A 24,027-nucleotide genomic window follows, 5' to 3' on the forward strand; every position below is an offset into this window, starting at 1 on the left:
ATCGTGGAACCTGTTCATCATTGCTGATCGGTACCATATTTGATACGCCTATTTGGATTAGGAGGCGCCTACCCTAAAGGCGCCTCCCTGAAGTAAGTGATATAACTTTAGTCCCTTCAGTATATTCTATTTCCACCTATTCTACGGTGCGAGCGCTGAGGTTTTTTTCTTTTTATCTCATTTATATCTTCCTCCTTCATGCCATGATCGGAGTTTCCCTCTAGCCGCTCTCTCTTATGAGATTGTTTACAGCACCTAGGAATACTCGTCTTCACCTGGCAATCAAGACCACTCACCTACTACACTTTTCAGTATCCTTCTAGTGAGCGCCACATCCTTACTCATCAATATTCGAAATGTTGTAGTCAGCTGGATATTGTGTGTGAAGATCACCGGTCTTTACGACTTTCCATCAGGAGAGCGTTATGTGGTAACTCCAGGCATATACATACCAGAAGACAGAAGCATAATGTGTTCTAGAAAAAATCCCAGCGCTCCAGTGATTACATTAATATAATCTCCAGACTTACTTCACTGGGGTGCCTTCCTATCGGCACCCCTGATCTAAGAAAGCGTGTAGTTTGAGCCAAAGTCAGGTGCAACAGGAGATGTCCCAAGATTACAACAAATGGATATTTATTATAGATGCAACGTGTTTCAACTTTCCACACAAGCCTTCTTCAAGCATAACAACAAAACTGTTCCTCTGCACATATATATCTGCATTACATTACCTGCTTCTTCCACGGTCTGACAGCATCAGTGCAGAGGTGTCATCATCCTCAGTATTCTTTACTGAGAGCCAAGTAAAGAGACCCCATCGCAGAATTTTATAAACCATTCCAATTTTTTATACACTGACTTCTATGCATGATTTGTGCTAGATTACCCAAGAATATCTGAAGACAAGTGGTAAAAAGTAGTTCTGCAGATACAAGTAGAGAAAGTATATCCTTATATAGGCACCCGGATGGATAATGACACCTATGGAACCATTTGCTGTAATAGTTTATAAAAGTAAGCAAAGTCTATTGAAAATGACTTGTAACATCCTAAAGATTGTCTTCGTTTTTAGGTCTCTTCTGTGTAGAAAAACAAGCAAAATAGAAGAGAACTTGCAAGCATGAAGGTCAAGAGAATTGTGTTGGGATCTAGGCCAGGTAGGTGGTTTTATTTTTGCCTGATTTAATTCCACAATATCAAAAACTATTCAAGCTTGGAATAAAACAAGGAGGGGTCCTGATGCTTTTCAGTAGTGACAGTATAAATATAATTAAGCATGTCTTTGCACAGAGTATGGACTGTGACTGACTGCTAGGAAGACTCTCTGGTTGACAAGGATTCTCGCTCAAATCCACTCAAAAATCCCTGATACGTCTTTTGAGCGATAATTGTTGGCTCTACCTGCACTGACATTGTGCAGTTTTCGTTAACAAGTTGCTGATCATTCTTTTTCAGCAAGCTGAAAGTGAACGACCAGTCTTATCAGGCTGCCCGCTGAGTTCTCTGTGGGATACAGCTGATACTCCCTCAGAGTATGAAGAAGGCAGCAGTCCAGCTGTGTTCTGCATACCCTGCGCGGAGTGGCCCCGCAGTGATTTTCGGGTAAGGGCTTTAAATATAAGCCCTTCCCTGAAAATCATCCCTATCAAGTGTAAAAAATTAAAATATATATACTCACCTCTCTGCAGCTGCCGGGAATCAGCCGCGTGTCGCCGGGTCTTCTCCCTGCACTGCTTTAAAGTTCTTTCATCAAGTGTGGATTTAAAATCCCTGCCTGCTGAGCCAATCAGAGGCAGCGCTCAGCCATTCATTGAATTCCTAGAAACTGAAGTCAGGAGCATGAACAGCGGGATTATACAGGGAACTTTGAACGTGCCTGATACTTTGAGCATGGGCTAACACCACCATGATCACCTTCAGAAGGTTCAGAACTAGAGATGAGCGAACGTACTCGGTAAGGCCGATTTCGCAATCGAGCACCGCGATTTTCGAGTACTTCACTACTCGGGTGAAAAGATTCGGGGGGCGCCGTGGGTGAGCGGGGGGGGGGGGGTGCAGAGGCGAGTGAGGGGGAGAGGGAGAGAGAGAGAGCTCCCACCTGTTCCGCGCTGCTACCCCACCGCTCCACCACGCCCCGCCCCCCGGCGACCCCCGAATCTTTTCACCTGAGTAGTGAAGTACTCGAAAATCGCGGTGCTCGATTGCGAAATCGGCCTTACCGAGTACGTTCGCTCATCTCTATTCAGAACTTAAGGCCCTTTCACACAGGCATATTTTCTGTCTGCATTTTTTTTTTACTGACTGAATACCGACAGCATACAGACCCAATAAAGTAAATTGGTGTATTCAGATTTGTGTTTTTTATATGGACTAAAAAATTCTGCCTGTCCTGTTTTATTTACTGACCAAAATCACCCATAAAAGTCTATGGAAGTGTAAAAAAATAACAGCAGGTTTCTAAAGCATGTTGCCAGTAGGCAGTGAAAACAAAAAAGTATTATCAGTTGGGCTGCCTTGCATTTTTCTTTGCGTGAAAGACTGATGACACACGAACGGTATGAACGTAAAAAAAAAACGCACGCGACATAAAAAAACACATGCAACACACACATACACATGCTGTGAGATCGGTGAATGAATTGTGAATGAGCCCTCATCATTCATTTGCTCTCCTATCTATGCTTAACATAGTAAGCAGAGTTTGTTACTTTTTGTAACGCTACTCGTAGAAACCTCATCCCAGGACGGCGACCGTAATATATACCATATATATATACACGACATATTATATATCCATGCTCAGGAAAATTATTCAATGAAATTAGGAATAATGTTTACAGCTTAACCCCTTCCCGCTGCAGGGCGTAAGTTTACGTCCTGGCAGCCCGGTACTTCCCGCAACAGGGCGTAAACTTACGTCCTGGAGATAGCGCGGGATCACATATGATCCCGTGCTATCCCGCAGCGGGAGCCTGCTGTCAGTCACAGCCGGTGTCCCGTGCTTTTGACTGTGCACGGAAAAAAACACTTAAAAAAACGCTAAAAAACTGAGGCAAAATGCTAATTTTTAGCATTTTGCCTCACTAAAAACGCAATAAAAGTGATCAAAAAAGCCGTATGTACCCCAAAATGGTACCAATAAAATCTACAGCTCGTCTCGCAAAAAATAAGCCCTCATAGAGCTCCGTACATCAAAAAATAAAAACGTTACAGGACTTTGAATGCAGCAATTTAGAAAAAAAAAAAAAGATTACCCAGAAAAAGGGTTTTTATTGCAGAAAAGTGGGAAAACCTAAAAAAAAATGTAAGAATTTTGGTATTGTTGTAACCGTACCGGTCCGCAGAAAAAATGGAATGTCTCATTTATGCTGCATGAGTACCGCTGTAAAAAAAAATAAAAAAATCTATGGCAGAATTGATGCGTTTTCTCTCCCTGCTATCATTAAAAAAAAAAAAAAAAGTTTTACAATATAGTCTATGTACCCAAAAGTGGCACCGATAAAAACTACAGTTCGCCACGCAAAAAACAAGCCCTCATACGGCCGCGTCGACGGAAAAATAAAAAAGTTATGACTTTTGATAAACGGGGAAGAAAATCCGCCAAAAATTGTTGCGTCCTTAAGCCCAAAATAGGCCATGTCATGAAGGGGTTAAAGAATGTTATGAGCTTGCATAAAATCTTCCAACCTTTGCTTACTCGTTATGATGCCAGAATATACATGGTTATGAAATCAGTACTTGGATGGGAATCTATTGAATTTAGGCCCTGACACCAGTACAGTGTGGTACAACCTTAAACAATAACAGGTAGTCATTATGCCTTGCTTACACATTGCTGTAGCAATACAAAGTGACATTGAGGTTGCTGCATTTAGTCATCGTTTATAATAACCATTACTGAGACTGGTCTTGTGCCTTCTTACTCATACTTGAGTCATTTTTATTGATTATTGTATTTTGCATTATTCTTTTCTCTACAGTAACACTGCTGGAATTGCATTGCATAAATGGCAATCATTGAAATCGTGAGCAATTTCATAATGAGCTATCAGGGCTGCAGGACAGATAAAGCTTTTTTGGCACCAAAGCTAACACACCAGAATTAGACACTACCCTAACCATTTCACCATATTCACCACCACAGTGCTCACATGCGTGCTTGCCAGACTTCACCCAGAGGTGTAACTTGAAGATTCTGGGCCCCCATGCAAAATCTGTAACAGGGTACCTAAATATAATGCTTCATTAAAAGTACTGTGCTGCCTATGTGGAGAAAAGTGGCCTTATGGACCACTGCATGACTGCCAGCAGTGGTAAATGTACCCTATTGAGTATAACATTTTGAAACCCTCCTCCTCCCTGAGGCACTACTGGCAGTTGGCCCCTTCTGTATACATCTTTTCTAAGCCCAGCTGCTGCAAATTCAGCTTCTCCAGAAAATGTGTTGCAGAATACAGACTGCCATTTATAGCTAGCTTTGATATCCGAATGTACACAGTCTTAAGTACACAGAAATTCTCCCCCTCAGTACTGCATGTTGAACAAAGGTGAGGCTGCTGTAAAATGTGAGTTCTGTCAGATTACTAATTGCTGAGAAAAATCTGTACGATAAAAGTATTTCAGGGGTTTGATTATTCACATCACAATCAGCTAGTGGACCAAATGTTTTGGCTTCTTGGATGAAAAACCAAGTGGTGAAAGCATTGTAAAAGTTTTGCTAAAGTTGTAAGTGGTAGAAACAAGTGCCAAACTTCATAAAAAAACTTTGATAGCGATGTGTGACTTCAGCAGAAGTGTGGTCACTGTGTATTTTTAGGCTCTTGGACAGGCAAGCTACTATAAAGTAAACTCCTCTAAATCCCTGGTCTTTAATATGGGTATACCCCATACCATCCAAACTAGACTTCAGAAACTTTTCCCATATGAGTGGGCGAATGGCTAGGTCCCATACTTGGGCATTACTCTCACTTTCCCAACAAAAAATATAGGGCCTGTAATCTCAACAATTTAATGAAGACACTCGAAAAAGAGATTAAGGGCTACCTAAATCTCCCCATATCATGGACAGGCCGTATATCTCTAACAAAAATGATGCTGCTCCCGCAAATACTATACTTATTTCTCAACTTACCCATCCTCATCTCACACTCATTCTTTAAAAAAAATCCAAAAGATGCGTATCAGATTTATATGGAGAAACCGCAGGGCACAAGTATCGAAAAAGGTTATGTTTCTTCCCCCCCACCCAGGGAGGATTGAGTTGCCCTTGTATTAAATCATACTACTATGCCACCATGATGGAGCAGCTAGAAAGTTGGTGGAGAGATGACTTTACTAAAAGTGGATAGATATCGAATCGCAGATTCTAGAATCCCCCAAACTATCATGCACCTTGTGGATATTTACACTTACTAGAAATTTCCTTGTAGCACTCTACCTACAATTATAGCTACTATATTGATTTGGAAAAAAGTATCAACACTAAACCTTCTGCTTCCCCGATTTCTTAAAGCTCCCATAGAGATAGCCCAAATTTTAATTCCTAATACTGACTTTAGCAGCTGGTGGTCTAGTGGGGTCGAGACAAATCGGGAATCTTTTTGATAATTTCACCCTTAGATCATTTGCACAACTACATGTACCAATTCCCTCACAGACATTTCTATAAATTTCTTCAGTTAAGGCACTAAAGGCCCATTTACACAGGACGTGTGTTGGGCAAACGATGTCCGACACTTGTCCCTGTGTCTTCGGGTTCCCATTCTCCTGCACGGGAGCTAGCACAGCTGGCTGGTTCATGGAGCTGCCAGCAGGAGGGTGGGGCAGTGCAGATGTCTCTCCTCTCGTTCCCCCGCACCTCTCCATTGAGATACACAGTGGCGTATAAAAGATGAGCGATGAAGTTGATCGCTCATCGCGCAATTTAAACAGCGGCCGTTTAGTAGCAAGCGGCCGCTGTGTTATCTCAATGGAGGGGGCCGGGGGAGCGAGAGGAGAGAAATCTCCTGCACTGCCCTGCCCCATGCTGGCCACTCCGTGTGCGAGCCAGCTCTGCTAGCTCCCGTACAGGAGCACGAGAGTGCGGAGACACAGGGACAAGTGTCAGGCATCATTTGTCCAACGCTCATCCTGTATAAATGGGCCTTTACTCTTTTCACTGCCTTCTCAGGACAAAAGTCCACTCACAAGCTATGAAGCATACTTTTATGGCATAAAGAAACCAAGTAAGGGTATCACTAAAGCCCATGAGCGCCTGGTGGCGACCCCGCATCTCTCCAAGCTGCCATGTATGGACAGATGGAAACAAGAACTGCAATGTTCATTCAGTGAAGAGCAGTGGTCCTTAGCGACCAACTCAATTCCAAATTCTCACACTGCCTAAACCATTTTGAAACTAGCAGAAAACTTCGACTGGCCAAAATATCAGCTAAAAGTCCAACATATGCTGGAGATGTAATAAAGAAATTGGTTCGCTTCTATATGGGTGGTGGTCATGCAGCGCCATCAGGCCCCTATGGGAAGAAATACAGTAGGCAATTTGCTCAATCATTCAAACTGATCTTGAGTAGGGGCCAGGCACAGCATTACTCTCATTGGGGCTTCCGAGATGTGATCATGGGGATCTTCCGGTTGTCTCACACCTCCTTACTGCTACAAGGATATAAACCTGAGCGCTATCTCTATGCCGCCAACCGCATAGTCTTTGCCCTTAGGGAGACGCGCGCATTTTACTTATCACAACAGAACGCAAAATTTGTACCGAAATATTAGCCCCGTGTGCTGAAAACCCCGAAAGTGCCAACCGAAATTAACCATTGGGAGATTGCCATTGGAAAAACAGTGGCTTTGTCACCTGCCTATCTGCTTATTCCACCAGCTCCTTAGCGTGCGTCACTAAGCAAGCGCTGCGATTGACTGACACTGTAGCTTTACGGTTAGTGTAGCACCACCCGCAAGGCGATTCATTATGGGCATCTCAAAGCAGCCACAGGCCCGGGCCCGGGGTAACGGCTCCAAATTGGCATTAGAACACAGTGCGGCCGGTGGCGCAGCAGCTGAACCCCAGGGGCCTGAAAACTGAAAGCATTGTCAGAAGGGAGCTGATGACGGCTCATCTGTCAGAGGTGGTACAGCAGTGAACTGGAGCCTCCGTGCCCAACCGTATCCCATCTTCTATGAAAGCTGGAGCAACAGGGCACTAGAGAGTCCATGCCAGCCCGTATGACATCTTGCATCCAAGCAAAAGGAGGCCCTGCTTAGCACTAGAGCATCCATGCCCCCCGGGATCACATCTCGTATCCAAGCTAAAGGCGGTGAAACAGGCTGCTGCAGCTACCTTCCCCTTCTCCCACCCCCGTATCACATCTTATACGAAAGCTGGAGGTGTCCCAGCAGGGCACTAGGGATTCCATGCCCGCCTGTATCACATTCTGAATCCAAGCAAGAGGTGGCCCAACTTAGCACTACAGCATCCAGGCCCCACCACACCGTAGCACATCTTGTATCCAAGCTAGAGGCGGTACGGCAGGGTACCAGAGCCTCCACGCCTGTCTATATGGCATCTCGTTTCCAAGCTAGACACTGGACCAGGATTATAGATGTAAACGGGCACCTAGTTACATTGTGAGCCTCGTGTGGCGCAGTGCTAAGCTCTCGCTTCACGACCTGAGATGTGCGGGTTCAAACCCCGTGTACGTCAGGTAGCCGGCTCAGGGTCGACTCAGCCTTCTGTCCTTCCGAGGTCGGTGCAATGAGTACCCAGTACCCACTGGGGGGTAGAGTGACAGCTAAAGTCGTTTACCACCATCGCGACTAGGCGGATTACTGCCCGGCGCGCTCTACTTTTACCTTAGTGGCCTAGGCTTCCTACCACACCCGACCCTCTGGGCTCTGTAACAAATTAACCGCTCATTTCACAGCCTTTTACTCTAATTAGAGAAGAATTCAAAACCGACAAAACTCAAACCATCACAGCACAACATAGTTCCGTTACACACTGCAATCTCCCTACCGCACTCCCGTGGACGTCCATTTAACCCAAACAGTTTGCACATACAGAAGACCAGAGAAAATCATTACAGGCCTCTTACATTCTGCACATGTCGCCAAGGCGCCATTTTTACCTGGAACCCGAACGCTGCATTGCCCACCACGCTGTTAGCCACCAAAAACGTAGGTGGCTATGGGTGACGCTGACCCTCACCTGGCTTGGCTCGCCGGGCCTCACAGCTCCACTGCCGCACCCCCTTGCCGTTGTGGCGGTTGACCCATAGTACCGCCCAATCGTGACTGTAAACCTGAGCGCTATCTCTATGCCGCCAACCGCAGAGTCTTTGCCCTTAGGGAGACGCGCGCATTTTACTTATCACAACAGAACGCAAAATTCGTGCCGAAATATTAGCTCCGCGTGCTGAAAACCCCGAAAGAGCCAACCGAAATTAACCGTTAGGAGATTGCCATTGGAAAAACAGTGGCTTTGTCACCTGCCTATCTGCTTATTCCACCAGCTCCTTAGCGTGCGTCACTAAGCAAGCGCTGCGATTGACTGACACTGTAGCTTTACGGTTAGTGTAGCACCACCCGCAAGGCGATTCATTATGGGCATCTCAAAGCAGCCACAGGCCCGGGCCCGGGGTAACGGCTCCAAATTGGCATTAGAACACAGTGCGGCCGGTGGCGCTGCAGCTGAACCCCAGGGGCCTGAAAACTGAAAGCATTGTCAGAAGGGAGCTGATGACGGCTCATCTGTCAGAGGTGGTACAGCAGTGAACTGGAGCCTCCGTGCCCAACCGTATCCCATCTTCTATGAAAGCTGGAGCAACAGGGCACTAGAGAGTCCATGCCAGCCCGTATGACATCTTGCATCCAAGCAAAAGGAGGCCCTGCTTAGCACTAGAGCATCCATGCCCCCCGGGATCACATCTCGTATCCAAGCTAAAGGCGGTGAAACAGGCTGCTGCAGCTACCTTCCCCTTCTCCCACCCCCGTATCACATCTTATACGAAAGCTGGAGGTGTCCCAGCAGGGCACTAGGGATTCCATGCCCGCCCGTATCACATTCTGAATCCAAGCAAGAGGTGGCCCAACTTAGCACTACAGCATCCAGGCCCCACCACACCGTAGCACATCTTGTATCCAAGCTAGAGGCGGTACGGCAGGGTACCAGAGCCTCCACGCCTGTCTATATGGCATCTCGTTTCCAAGCTAGACACTGGACCAGGATTATAGATGTAAACGGGCACCTAGTTACATTGTGAGCCTCGTGTGGCGCAGTGCTAAGCTCTCGCTTCACGACCTGAGATGTGCGGGTTCAAACCCCGTGTACGTCAGGTAGCCGGCTCAGGGTCGACTCAGCCTTCTGTCCTTCCGAGGTCGGTGCAATGAGTACCCAGTACCCACTGGGGGGTAGAGTGACAGCTAAAGTCGTTTACCACCATCGCGACTAGGCGGATTACTGCCCGGCGCGCTCTACTTTTACCTTAGTGGCCTAGGCTTCCTACCACACCCGACCCTCTGGGCTCTGTAACAAATTAACCGCTCATTTCACAGCCTTTTACTCTAATTAGAGAAGAATTCAAAACCGACAAAACTCAAACCATCACAGCACAACATAGTTCCGTTACACACTGCAATCTCCCTACCGCACTCCCGTGGACGTCCATTTAACCCAAACAGTTTGCACATACAGAAGACCAGAGAAAATCATTACAGGCCTCTTACATTCTGCACATGTCGCCAAGGCGCCATTTTTACCTGGAACCCGAACGCTGCATTGCCCACCACGCTGTTAGCCACCAAAAACGTAGGTGGCTATGGGTGACGCTGACCCTCACCTGGCTTGGCTCGCCGGGCCTCACAGCTCCACTGCCGCACCCCCTTGCCGTTGTGGCGGTTGACCCATAGTACCGCCCAATCGTGACTGTAAACCTGAGCGCTATCTCTATGCCGCCAACCGCAGAGTCTTTGCCCTTAGGGAGACGCGCGCATTTTACTTATCACAACAGAACGCAAAATTCGTGCCGAAATATTAGCTCCGCGTGCTGAAAACCCCGAAAGAGCCAACCGAAATTAACCGTTAGGAGATTGCCATTGGAAAAACAGTGGCTTTGTCACCTGCCTATCTGCTTATTCCACCAGCTCCTTAGCGTGCGTCACTAAGCAAGCGCTGCGATTGACTGACACTGTAGCTTTACGGTTAGTGTAGCACCACCCGCAAGGCGATTCATTATGGGCATCTCAAAGCAGCCACAGGCCCGGGCCCGGGGTAACGGCTCCAAATTGGCATTAGAGCACAGTGCGGCCGGTGGCGCTGCAGCTGAACCCCAGGGGCCTGAAAACTGAAAGCATTGTCAGAAGGGAGCTGATGACGGCTCATCTGTCAGAGGTGGTACAGCAGTGAACTGGAGCCTCCGTGCCCAACCGTATCCCATCTTCTATGAAAGCTGGAGCAACAGGGCACTAGAGAGTCCATGCCAGCCCGTATGACATCTTGCATCCAAGCAAAAGGAGGCCCTGCTTAGCACTAGAGCATCCATGCCCCCCGGGATCACATCTCGTATCCAAGCTAAAGGCGGTGAAACAGGCTGCTGCAGCTACCTTCCCCTTCTCCCACCCCCGTATCACATCTTATACGAAAGCTGGAGGTGTCCCAGCAGGGCACTAGGGATTCCATGCCCGCCCGTATCACATTCTGAATCCAAGCAAGAGGTGGCCCAACTTAGCACTACAGCATCCAGGCCCCACCACACCGTAGCACATCTTGTATCCAAGCTAGAGGCGGTACGGCAGGGTACCAGAGCCTCCACGCCTGTCTATATGGCATCTCGTTTCCAAGCTAGACACTGGACCAGGATTATAGATGTAAACGGGCACCTAGTTACATTGTGAGCCTCGTGTGGCGCAGAGCATTAGGGCAGCAGTACGCAGTGCTAAGCTCTCGCTTCACGACCTGAGATGTGCGGGTTCAAACCCCGTGTACGTCAGGTAGCCGGCTCAGGGTCGACTCAGCCTTCTGTCCTTCCGAGGTCGGTGCAATGAGTACCCAGTACCCACTGGGGGGTAGAGTGACAGCTAAAGTCGTATACCACCATCACGACTAGGCGGATTACTGCCCGGCGCGCTCTACTTTTACCTTAGTGGCCTAGGCTTCCTACCACACCCGACCCTCTGGGCTCTGTAACAAATTAACCGCTCATTTCACAGCCTTTTACTCTAATTAGAGAAGAATTCAAAACCGACAAAACTCAAACCATCACAGCACAACATAGTTCCGTTACACACTGCAATCTCCCTACCGCACTCCCGTGGACGTCCATTTAACCCAAACAGTTTGCACATACAGAAGACCAGAGAAAATCATTACAGGCCTCTTACATTCTGCACATGTCGCCAAGGCGCCATTTTTACCCGGAACCCGAACGCTGCATTGCCCAACACGCTGTTAGCCACCAAAAACGTAGGTGGCTATGGGTGACGCTGACCCTCACCTGGCTTGGCTCGCCGGGCCTCACAGCTCCACTGCCGCATCCACTTGCCGTTTGGGCGGTACTATGGGTCAACCGCCACATCGTGACTGTAAACCTGAGCGCTATCTCTATGCCGCCAACCGCAGAGTCTTTGCCCTTAGGGAGACGCGCGCATTTTACTTATCACAACGGAACGCAAAATTCGTGCCGAAATATTAGCTCCGCGTGCTGAAAACCCCGAAAGAGCCAACCGAAATTACCGCACAACATAGTTCCGTTACACACTGCAATTTCCCTACCGCACTCCCGTGGACGTCCATTTAACCAATTCAAATTGGGTCAGTAGTTTACCTGGGTCAACACACCGCAGGTTTCGCAAGACACTCTACAAGCACCAGTTAGTAGATGCTTGGAGAATCATTCATCCTTCCACTAAAGACTAAACTTTCTTTTCTCGTCCACACAACTCCTATTCCAGAAAAGACTATTTCCTGATCCAACATGCTTGCCTCCCTTACATCACATCAGCACACATGGACAACATCTCTTTCTCAAACCCCATGCTTATCTCGTTCTCGCTTTCTCTCCCTTCACTACACGATAGGACGTGGCAGTGGCGTCTTAATGAATCACTCATACAAGATCCATTGATTGCTAGGAGATACAAGATGCCCTAGAAGAATATTTTAGCAATATTGCGTCCCAGAAACTGCCCTGCTTTCAGTTTGGGAGGCCCATAAGTGAGTTATTCGCGGTTCCCTCATTAGTATTGATTATAGAATTAAAAAAAGGACAAAGGGGCCCAACTCAAACCTCTTGAGCCATTTCCAGACCTTAAAGGCAGTTCATAAACAAACCCTAGATACAGGGACGGGATGTGAGTTAGCACAATTAAAAGACAAAGTACATTTACTGTCCATGTCACATGCTAAAGGCTGTTTTACAAAATGTATGAGACACTTCTACAAATTGGGTAACAAACCCAGCCGCACTCTCGCCAGCGCCCTGAGGAAGGAGAGGTCTCGTTCCTACATACCACATATCACTTGCACATCAGGAAGTAACCTCCATTTGTATACCCCAGATAGCAAAGGTGTTTTGAGACTATCAGTCCTTATATAACTTATCACCACCCATGTCAGAGAAGGAGCATACTTGACATAGAGCAACAGTCCATTTTTATCTTCTAAATTCAGGACTGCCTCATCTCTCTTGAGAGGCAGTTCAGTCTCTAGAAACTCCCATCTCACCAGAAGAGCTAGCTCTTACATTAAAAGAATCGCAGACAGGGAAAGCTCCCGGCCCAGATGGGTTCACCCCATCATACTATAAGACCTTTTCGAATGCCCTGTCCCCCATTTCCTGCGGGCCGTCAACTCCCTCACTGCAGGCACCAATCTACCTGAGAGACCCTGAAAGCTTTCCTTATGGTGATTCCGAAAGAGGGAAAAGATTCCTGCGAATTCCAGAGCTATCGTTTGGTAATTGTACACCCCTTTAAAACCTCAGTTATTCTAATTAACTATTAGGTTTGGAGATTACCTTGAGACCATACTGCAAAAACGGCATCTTTGAGTAAGAAAGGAGTCTTTATTTGGTTCACCCAATATCTGGGACAGAGACGTCGGCCTAAGAAAGACAGATGTACACAATGCAGATATACAGATTATCATATAGACGTGTTAGATCTGATCCTATGGTCATCTGCCTTCATATCATCTGCCTTCTCTTCTACTGTCCACAGGTTTTTCTATTGAACAATTAACCCCACTGCCCCCAAACCACCATTTAAGCGTTTCGATTCCACGTCACTGGGTCATCTGTCCCCAGTGACATCCCATCTACAGGGCACATAATCTAGTAGTGGGCCTGTTCATGGGAGTTCACTAATGACAATCCATTCTGTTTTGGGGTCTGACACTGGCTCTAACAGTCACATTGGTAAACCACCAAATGACTGCTGCAGCTGATGTAAAACAGACTGGCCATAAGGGCAATGGGGAAAAGGGGGCATGAAGCAGCCGGTGAGCAGAGAGGGAAGTATTCATTTTACTATTACCTCACCCCCTCCTTCCAGTGCCACCAATATTTGATTATTAGGAAAAACCCTTTAATATGAAGAAGCAAGATTGGAGGGAATGCAGAATAAAGCAACATTGGGGGTACTTGCATTCTGTACTGTGGGGAGAATAAAAATATATATTAAATATAATACATATCAGCATTGTCTACACAAAACAGCAGAAGATTACTTCTTCCATTTTTTTTATTGTAGTGGTGTTAAAGAAATTAGAAAAGAATGTATACAAAGGCAGACATAGCCTTTAGGAAGAACTCCCATGCATACAACGTCCCTGGCACCTTCCTCGGGTTGCCTGTAAAGAAGTGTAAACCCTGGCAACTGAACTTTTAAAGAACTATAGCGCCCCTCCATTTACTAACATGCGATCAGCATTGGCGGTTTTCAAAGAAACCTTTCACGCAGCTGAAATTCAACACGTCCAATCCTTTTTTGTTTGCAGGGGAATAAGCTTATTGCCCTCTCCCCATCCAGAACACAAGCACGGTCGGCAGAGCCACAAATGGTTATGTAAAAGTGGGGGGGGGGGGGTCAAGACGGATAGCCGTTGGCCAAATGAGCTTGTTTGGCATACGACTGTCCGAAATGTATGGTCAGCTTTATGTGGTGCAGAAGCAATGGCAAGACATTTCTCACTTAGCCATCCGCCACCTGAACAAGTGCAGATACCACTGGCTCCATCCACCGGTCAGGAACAGACTATCAGTCTCCAACAGATCCTCTGCCAGATGCAGTCTGACTGGACAAGCGTGGTCAGGCGAGGTAACAGCACATTAAACAGCTCCCCTGTAATAAAGAGGCAGAACATGGTTATCCCATCCACCTTCAAGGGATGTTCCCTAATTACAGGATACTTCTGATCAGCCAAGTTAGTACTTAAAGGGGTTGTCCCGCTGCCCAAACTGATTTTTTCCCATTAATGCCCTGTAGAGTAGAAGCATCACACACCACAGCTCTACCCATAAAAAACGATATTTTGCTCACCTTTTTATTCCTTTTCTTCCCCTTATAAAGCTGGCCTGAAGGGTTTTTTAAAGATGGCGTCGCTGGGTAGTCCCCATGATGCACTGCTGCCTCTCTCTCCCCAGTGTGCGCGCTCCCAATGACACCGGTCACATGACTGGAGGACCGGCGTCATAATGGAGACGCACGCTTCATTGCTTTGAATGGAGCCGTCAGCCGGCCGGCTCCATTCAAAGCAATGAGAGGGCAGGGAGAGTAGTGCGATGTCCTGTTACTGCTGTGACAGCTGTAGCAGGAGATTCCTTCATCTCCCCAGCATGTCCCCTTATCACTGGACACTGTGACAGCAGTGTCCCAGTATCCAGTAATGAAGGGACATGCTGGGGAGATGAAGGAATCTCCTGCTACAGCTGTCACAGCAGTAGGAGCAGATCGTGATCTCTAGCAGTACTTTCAATAGCAGAGGATCGCGATCCTCTGCTATTGAAAGTGAAAGGAGCACCAAACATGCCCTACACACACATGCCCCCCCCCTCACAGTGCCCAAACAGTACACCCCCTCAGTGCCCCCACCACACACATGCCCCTCCACAGTGTAACCCCCCACAGTGCACCCCCCCAGTGTCCCCCTCAACCCCGCAAGAAGTCTATGTGACAGCACCCCCCACAGCGACAAGTCTATGTGACAGCACCCCCCACAGCGACAAGTCTATGTGACAGCACCCCCCACAGCGACAAGTCTATGTGACAGCACCCCCCACAGCGACAAGTCTATGTGACAGCACCCCCGACAGCGACAAGTCTATGTGACAGCACCCCCGACAGCGACAAGTCTATGTGACGCCACACCCGACAGCGACAAGTCTATGTGACGCCACACCCGACAGCGACAAGTCTATGTGACGCCACACCCCACAGCGACAAGTCTATGTGACGCCACACCCCACAGCGACAAGTCTATGTGACGCCACACCCCACAGCGACAAGTCTATGTGACGCCACACCCCACAGCGACAAGTCTATGTGACGCCACACCCCACAGCGACAAGTCTATGTGACGCCACACCCCACAGCGACAAGTCTATGTGACGCCACACCCCACAGCGACAAGTCTATGTGACGCCACACCCCACAGCGACAAGTCTATGTGACGCCACACCCCACAGCGACAAGTCTATGTGACGCCACACCCCACAGCGACAAGTCTATGTGACGCCACACCCCACAGCGACAAGTCTATGTGACGCCACACCCCACAGCGACAAGTCTATGTGACGCCACACCCCACAGCGACAAGTCTATGTGACGCCACACCCCACAGCGACAAGTCTATGTGACGCCACACCCCACAGCGACAAGTCTATGTGACGCCACACCCCACAGCGACAAGTCTATGTGACGCCACACCCCACAGCGACAAGTCTATGTGACGCCACACCCCACAGCGACAAGTCTATGTGACGCCACACCCCACAGCGACAAGTCTATGTGACGCCACACCCCACAGCGACAAGTCTATGTGACGCCACACCCCACAGCGACAAGTCTATGTGACGCCACACCCCACAGCGACAAGTCTATGTGACGCCACACCCCACAGCGACAAGTCTATGTGACGCCACACCCCACAGCGACAAGTCTATGTGACGCCACACCCCACAGCGACAAGTCTATGTGACGCCACACCCCACAGCGACAAGTCTATGTGACGCCACACCCCACAGCGACAAGTCTATGTGACGCCACACCCCACAGCGACAAGTCTATGTGACGCCACACCCCACAGCGACAAGTCTATGTGACGCCACACCCCACAGCGACAAGTCTATGTGACGCCACACCCCACAGCGACAAGTCTATGTGACGCCACACCCCACAGCGACAAGTCTATGTGACGCCACACCCCACAGCGACAAGTCTATGTGACGCCACACCCCACAGCGACAAGTCTATGTGACAGCACACCCCACAGCGACAAGTCTATGTGACAGCACACCCAACAGCGACAAGTCTATGTGACAGCACACCCACCCCAACAGAAGTCCATGTGACAGCACAGCCCACAGCGACAAGTCTATGTGACAGCACACCCCACAGCGACAAGTCTATGTGACAGCAAACAGCACAGCGACAAGTCTATGTGACAGCAAACAGCACAGCGACAAGTCTATGTGACAGCAAACAACACAGCGACAAGTCTATGTGACAGCACACCCCACAGCGACAAGTCTATGTGACAGCACACCCCACAGCGACAAGTCTATGTGACAGCACACCCCACAGCGACAAGTCTATGTGACAGCACACCCCACAGCGACAAGTCTATGTGACAGCACACCCCACAGCGACAAGTCTATGTGACGCCACACCCCACAGCGACAAGTCTATGTGACAGCACACCCAACAGCGACAAGTCTATGTGACAGCACACCCACCCCAACAGAAGTCCATGTGACAGCACAGCCCACAGCGACAAGTCTATGTGACAGCACACCCCACAGCGACAAGTCTATGTGACAGCAAACAGCACAGCGACAAGTCTATGTGACAGCAAACAGCACAGCGACAAGTCTATGTGACAGCAAACAACACAGCGACAAGTCTATGTGACAGCACACCCCACAGCGACAAGTCTATGTGACAGCACACCCCACAGCGACAAGTCTATGTGACAGCACACCCCACAGCGACAAGTCTATGTGACAGCACACCCCACAGCGACAAGTCTATGTGACAGCACACCCCACAGCGACAAGTCTATGTGACAGCACACCCCACAGCGACAAGTCTATGTGACGCCACACCCCACAGCGACAAGTCTATGTGACGCCACACCCCACAGCGACAAGTCTATGTGACAGCAAACAGCACAGCGACAAGTCTATGTGACAGCAAACAGCACAGCGACAAGTCTATGTGACAGCAAACAGCACAGCGACAAGTCTATGTGACAGCAAACAACACAGCGACAAGTCTATGTGACAGCACACCCCACAGCGACAAGTCTATGTGACAGCACACCCCACAGCGACAAGTCTATGTGACAGCAAACAGCACAGCGACAAGTCTGTGACAGCAAACAGCACAGCGACAAGTCTGTGACAGCAAACAGCACAGCGACAAGTCTGTGACAGCAAACAGCACAGTGACAAGTCTATGTGACGGCAAACAGCACAGTGACAAGTCTATGTGACGGCAAAAAGCACAGTGAAAAGTCTTTGACAGCAAACAGCACAGTGACAAGTCTATCTAACAGCACACCCCACCCCCGCAAGAAGTCTATGTGACAGCACCCAACAGCAACAAGTCTATGTGACAGCACCCAACAGCGACAAGTCTATGTGACAGCAAACAGCACAGTGACAAGTCTGTGACAGCAAACAGCACAGCGACAAGTCTATGTGACAGCAAACAGCACAGCGACAAGTCTATGTGACAGCAAACAGCACAGCGACAAGTCTATGTGACAGCAAACAGCACAGCGACAAGTCTATGTGACAGCAAACAGCACAGCGACAAGTCTATGTGACAGCAAACAGCACAGCGACAAGTCTATGTGACAGCAAACAGCACAGCGACAAGTCTATGTGACAGCAAACAGCACAGCGACAAGTCTATGTGACAGCAAACAGCACAGCGACAAGTCTATGTGACAGCAAACAGCACAGCGACAAGTCTATGTGACAGCAAACAACACAGCGACAAGTCTATGTGACAGCACACCCCACAGCGACAAGTCTATGTGACAGCACACCCCACAGCGACAAGTCTATGTGACAGCACACCCCACAGCGACAAGTCTATGTGACAGCACACCCCACAGCGACAAGTCTATGTGACAGCACACCCCACAGCGACAAGTCTATGTGACAGCACACCCCACAGCGACAAGTCTATGTGACAGCACACCCCACAGCGACAAGTCTATGTGACAGCACACCCCACAGCGACAAGTCTATGTGACGCCACACCCCACAGCGACAAGTCTATGTGACAGCAAACAGCACAGCGACAAGTCTATGTGACAGCAAACAGCACAGCGACAAGTCTATGTGACAGCAAACAGCACAGCGACAAGTCTATGTGACAGCAAACAGCACAGCGACAAGTCTATGTGACAGCAAACAACACAGCGACAAGTCTATGTGACAGCACACCCCACAGCGACAAGTCTATGTGACAGCACACCCCACAGCGACAAGTCTATGTGACAGCAAACAGCACAGCGACAAGTCTGTGACAGCAAACAGCACAGCGACAAGTCTGTGACAGCAAACAGCACAGCGACAAGTCTGTGACAGCAAACAGCACAGTGACAAGTCTATGTGACGGCAAACAGCACAGTGACAAGTCTATGTGACGGCAAAAAGCACAGTGAAAAGTCTTTGACAGCAAACAGCACAGTGACAAGTCTATCTAACAGCACACCCCACCCCCGCAAGAAGTCTATGTGACAGCACCCAACAGCAACAAGTCTATGTGACAGCACCCAACAGCGACAAGTCTATGTGACAGCAAACAGCACAGTGACAAGTCTGTGACAGCAAACAGCACAGCGACAAGTCTATGTGACAGCAAACAGCACAGCGACAAGTCTATGTGACAGCAAACAGCACAGCGACAAGTCTATGTGACAGCAAACAGCACAGCGACAAGTCTATGTGACAGCAAACAGCACAGCGACAAGTCTATGTGACAGCAAACAGCACAGCGACAAGTCTATGTGACAGCAAACAGCACAGCGACAAGTCTATGTGACAGCAAACAGCACAGCGACAAGTCTATGTGACAGCAAACAGCACAGCGACAAGTCTATGTGACAGCAAACAGCACAGCGACAAGTCTATGTGACAGCAAACAGCACAGCGACAAGTCTATGTGACAGCAAACAGCACAGCGACAAGTCTATGTGACAGCAAACAGCACAGCGACAAGTCTATGTGACAGCAAACAGCACAGCGACAAGTCTATGTGACAGCAAACAGCACAGCGACAAGTCTATGTGACAGCAAACAGCACAGCGACAAGTCTATGTGACAGCAAACAACACAGCGACAAGTCTATGTGACAGCACACCCAACAGCGACAAGTCTATGTGACAGCACACCCAACAGCGACAAGTCTATGTGACAGCAAACCCCACAGCGACAAGTCTATGTGACAGCACACCCCACAGCGACAAGTCTATGTGACAGCACACCCCACAGCGACAAGTCTATGTGACAGCACACCCCACAGCGACAAGTCTATGTGACAGCACACCCCACAGCGACAAGTCTATGTGACAGCACACCCCACAGCGACAAGTCTATGTGACAGCACACCCCACAGCGACAAGTCTATGTGACAGCAAACAGCACAGCGACAAGTCTGTGACAGCAAACAGCACAGCGACAAGTCTATGTGACGGCAAACAGCACAGTGACAAGTCTATGTGACGGCAAAAAGCACAGTGAAAAGTCTTTGACAGCAAACAGCACAGCGACAAGTCTATGTGACAGCAAACAGCACAGCGACAAGTCTATGTGACAGCAAACAGCACAGCGACAAGTCTATGTGACAGCAAACAGCACAGCGACAAGTCTATGTGACAGCAAACAGCACAGCGACAAGTCTATGTGACAGCAAACAGCACAGCGACAAGTCTATGTGACAGCAAACAGCACAGCGACAAGTCTATGTGACAGCAAACAGCACAGCGACAAGTCTATGTGACAGCAAACAGCACAGCGACAAGTCTATGTGACAGCAAACAGCACAGCGACAAGTCTATGTGACAGCAAACAGCACAGCGACAAGTCTATGTGACAGCAAACAGCACAGCGACAAGTCTATGTGACAGCAAACAGCACAGCGACAAGTCTATGTGACAGCAAACTGCACAGCGACAAGTCTATGTGACAGCAAACTGCACAGCGACAAGTCTATGTGACAGCAAACTGCACAGCGACAAGTCTATGTGACAGCAAACTGTACAGCGACAAGTCTATGTGACAGCAAACTGCACAGCGACAAGTCTATGTGACAGCAAACAGCACAGCGACAAGTCTATGTGACAGCAAACAGCACAGCGACAAGTCTATGTGACAGCAAACAGCACAGCGACAAGTCTATGTGACAGCAAACAGCACAGCGACAAGTCTATGTGACAGCAAACAGCACAGCGACAAGTCTATGTGACAGCAAACAGCACAACGACAAGTCTATGTGACAGCAAACAGCACAGCGACAAGTCTATGTGACAGCAAACTGCACAGCGACAAGTCTGTGACAGCAAACTGCACAGCGACAAGTCTATGTGACAGCAAACAGCACAGCGACAAGTCTATGTGACAGCAAACAGCACAGCGACAAGTCTATGTGACAGCAAACAGCACAGCGACAAGTCTGTGACAGCAAACAGCACAGTGACAAGTCTGTGACAGCAAACAGCACAGTGACAAGTCTGTGACAGCAAACAGCACAGTGACAAGTCTATGTGACAGCACCCCCACCCCACAAGAAGTCTATGTGAGAGCACCCAACAGCGACAAGTCTATGTAACAGCACACCCCACAGCAACAAGTCTATGTGACAGCACATCCCACAGCAAACAGCACAGCGACAAGTCTATGTGAAAGCATACCCACCCCCGCAAGAAGTCTATGTGACAGCACCCAAGAGCGACAAGTGACAGGCCGCCCGACTCCCGCACCCCCTCCCCCCCCTCCAGACCAGTGACTTACACAGAAGGGCGGTCCGCCAGGGGAAGCTACTCCTCTTCTGCCGAAGCCAGGGGAAGCCATTGCCATGGAGCAGGAGAAGACTGTGCATGCGCCTGCATCAGGCGCGTTCCCCAGGGAGCTGACCAGCCAGGACCAGCTACTGCGCCTGCGGGACTGTTAGGAGAAGAGCCACCGCTGGACTGGTCGGAGCCAAGGCAACGGACTGGTAAATATAGGGGGGGGGGGGGGCACCAGATCAGGTAGGTATATATCTTCTGTATGGCATAATTACAAAGCACACATTTTATTACAAAGTGCTTTGTAAAAGCCATACAGAAGTATAAAGAGCCATTTTGCACAGTTGGACAACCCCTTTAAACTCCATTCACATCTTCTTTTCGGCTCCATCCAAGGGTCCCGTTATGGCGTCCGTTTAAAACCCCCAAAAATGGCCATTATTGAAAACTGCTGAAATGGAGACCAATAGGCCTGTGTTACAGCAGGCTTCCATTCATTTCTGGCATTTTATGCCGAAAAGAACAGCGCAGTCCACCGTGCTATTCCCCCCAGCACAAAGTGCTAGAACAGGGGTGTCAAACTCATTTTCACCGAGGGCCACATCGGGCTTATGGTGACCTTCAAAGGGCCGATTGTAAGACAGTATAGTGAGGGCTCGTTCACACCAGCGTATTTGCGTACATAATATGCAGTGAATAGAAGCCATTGGTTTCAGTGATTTCATTCACATGATGTATATTGTCACACAGCATAACCTATTTTGTTGCATACTACGCACCACGATAGGCCATTGAAGTGAATGGGCCGCGCAGGAAACCGATGTATTCACTGCATATTAGCGCACCATCTCAGTGGGCCCGTCTGCGTTCTTTTCTGCATGCCCAAATACGTAGGTATAAGTGATTTTCGATTGCGCAAATACGTAGCGCATTTGTGCGACCGAAATGCAATTACGTCCGTGTGAACGAACCCTAATAGTGACCCCTATAGTGGTCGCAGTAGTCATAGTGACCCCTATAGTGGTCGCAGTAGTCATAGTGACCCCTATAGTGGTCGCAGTGATAAGTGACCCCTATAGTGGTTGCAGTAGTAATAGTGACCCCTATAGTGGTCGCAGTAGTCATAGTGACCCCTATAGTGGTCGCAGTGATAAGTGACCCCTATAGTGGTCGCAGTAGTCATAGTGACCCCTATAGTGGTCGCAGTAGTCATAGTGACCCCTATAGTGGTCGCAGTAGTAATAGTGACCCCTACAGTGGTCACAGTAGTCATAGTGACTCTCAGTGGCCCCAGTAAAAATATTGACCCCCACAGTGGCCCCAGTAGTAACAGGGTACCCCACAGTGGCCCCAGTAGTAATAGCGACCCCCACAGTAATATTAACCTCCTCCCAGCAGCAATATAACCCCCCCACCCACCAGCAATATTAACCCCTTCCCCCCGCACCAATATTAACCCCCTCCCAGCAACAGTATTAACTCCCACCCACCCAGCAGCAATATTAACCCCCACCAGCAATATTACCACCCCACCCCCGCAGCAATATTAACCCTCTCCCAGCAGCAATATTAACCCCCGTCCCCTTCCCCTTCCCAACCCGGCAGCAATATTAACCCCCTGCCAGCAACAATATTATTCCCCCACACCCAGCAACAATATTAACCCTCCAAGCAATATTAACCCCTCCCCCCCGCAGAAATATTAACCCCCACCCAGCAGCAATATTAACCCCCACCCCCGCCAGCAATATTACCACCCCACCCCCACAGCAATATTAACCCCCTCCCAGCAGCAAAATACCCCCCCCCCCCCCCCAACACACCAGCAATATTAACCCTCTCACCCCCGGCAGCAATCAGCAATATTAACCTCCTCCCAGCAACAACAATATTAACCCCCCACCCCCAGCAGCAATATTGACTTCCCCCTTCCCCAGCCATATGCTTACCTCCTCCTTGCTGTCAGCGCCGCTCCTCCTCGGATCGGATCGTGCTGAGCCCGGGTGGCATATTATCTTTTTCCACAAGACTTCTGCACTATTGAGCAATTCCAGCAACCTGATTGGTTGCTTGGTGAATCAGCGAACCCAAACAACCAATCACTGTGAATCAGCCAACCCAGACAACCAATCACCGTGAATCAGCCAACCCAGACAACCAATCACGTTGCTGGAATTGCTCAATAGTGCAAAAGTCTTGTGGAAAAAGTTCATATGCGCCCGGGTGCACAGTGTGCAGCACGGCACGCTTCCTCCCTGAGTCCTCTCCTGCGGAACTGAAGAGCAGGGGACTGGGGAGAAGGATTCTGATGTCAGAGTGCGCGCTGGGATCAGCGCTGTCAGTGTGATTACAAGTGGGGAGCTGCGGCACCCCAGCTGGTAATCACTACAGTGGTGAGCGGCCGTCGGCATGCCGCAGGCCACATAACATGATCGGCCCGCGGGCCTTGTGTTTGACACATGTGTGCTAGAAGTTAACAGAAACCTGCAGAAACAGGGATCTACTGGTCTCAGTTTTAGCAGTTTTCAATAGCAGCCGGGACAGGTTCTGTCCAGGGGATCCATTTCCTTAGTAAACTTCCTTATATTAACATTATTCTTAAACGGATTGGCTCAGAAAAGTCAGTCAGTATGAGTTGCTGCGGAAATCAGCTGCAACTCCTAGCAAACAGCCAATTTTGCTGCTGAAAGCCGACGCTGGCTGTTCATTGCAGAAGTAAACTGCAGCGGCTGCTTCTTCAGAGAAACGTAATACTACATGCTACGGTGGTCACATATTACATGGATGACCTGGTC

At 48.9% G+C, this 24,027-nt stretch overlaps 1 long non-coding RNA gene across 1 annotated transcript in view; it reads left to right on the plus strand.

The window, feature by feature from the left end:
* Positions 1-24,027, plus strand: part of LOC136628082 (uncharacterized) — a 407,320-nt gene that overhangs the window by 76,778 nt on the left and 306,515 nt on the right. Inside the window, exon 7 of the long non-coding RNA XR_010792846.1 lies at positions 1,076-1,160. This is a non-coding gene — a long non-coding RNA (uncharacterized lncRNA). The remainder of the gene's footprint in view (positions 1-1,075; positions 1,161-24,027) is intronic.

Source organism: Eleutherodactylus coqui, chromosome 1, assembly GCF_035609145.1.
Source record: "Eleutherodactylus coqui strain aEleCoq1 chromosome 1, aEleCoq1.hap1, whole genome shotgun sequence".
Classification (NCBI taxonomy): Eukaryota; Metazoa; Chordata; class Amphibia; order Anura; family Eleutherodactylidae; genus Eleutherodactylus; species Eleutherodactylus coqui.